Source organism: Phodopus roborovskii, unplaced genomic scaffold (assembly GCF_943737965.1).
Source record: "Phodopus roborovskii unplaced genomic scaffold, PHOROB, whole genome shotgun sequence".
Lineage (NCBI taxonomy): Eukaryota > Metazoa > Chordata > Mammalia > Rodentia > Cricetidae > Phodopus > Phodopus roborovskii.
Window position 1 is genome coordinate 26,469,120 of NW_026126459.1, and position 1,034 is coordinate 26,470,153.

Here is a 1,034-nt window from a genome sequence, read left to right on the forward strand (position 1 = left end):
CATGGGAGTTTCTCCAGTAGGTGTTCCATCAGGGGAGAACAAAGGAACAGAACTGGTACTGGCAAGAGTCTGCGGTTGGATGAAGAGGTTTTGCCCTGCCACACGGTCTTGAGTTCAAACCCTATCCTCTTGTTTCACAAAATGTTTATTCAGCAGAGAGGCTGTTCTGCACTGGCCCTTAAATTAATTCCTCTGAAGGCAGAATAAAATGAAACGGGCTGGAACCGCTGCAAGCTGGGTGAGGCAAGCTATCAGGCCTGATTTCTTGGCGGTGTGCAGTTACCAGGTATTTAAAGAAGGCATGGGGGCTGCTTGCTCTGCAGAGCTTTAAACGAGGGAGAAATTTCTTCCAGGCAGGTGGCTGGAGGAACCATGGAGTGGGCGGCAGAGGCAGGCCAAGAAGACCCCGTTGTGGGAGCTGAGGCCAGCTGTGGGATGCCAGCCTCGCTCAGAGCCACCAGAACTTTTCCTTTCAAAGACAGGAACCTGGGCGTACATTGGCCTAGCTAGGTTCTGAGGCTTGTGGCTTTTCTCCACCCACGTCCGGGTGCCCCAGGGAGAGATAAGGACCTCGGGGAGGGGACGCAGCTATCCATGCTTGGAAGTGTGGGACCACATGTATGCCTCCATAGAAACTCCGAATACATCTGTGAGGAACCTCCACCATCCACACAAAGTCCTGCGGGCCGCTCGTGCACGCTGTCGACACGCACCCCCCCCCCGCCCGCCCCCTGCTCGGGGCACACGCAGCAGTCACTCGTGCCCGGCGCCCGTGCGCGCGCTCGCCCTTGGGCGCTCCTGTGTGCACCCCCGGCTCCCCTGCGCTCCTAAGCGAGGGGGAGGAGTGGCTGCGCCGAGCGCTAGACCGGCTGGCGGGCGGACCAAGGAACAGGGAGGGGAGCGGAGGGAGGGGGCCCTGGCCGGCTGAGGAGGAGGGAGGCGAAGAGGCGGCTGTGGCAGCGCGGCGGCGGCGGAGGTAGCGGCAGCGGCGGCGGCGGCGGTGGTGGTGGCGGCAGCAGCGCGGAGAGCTGGAA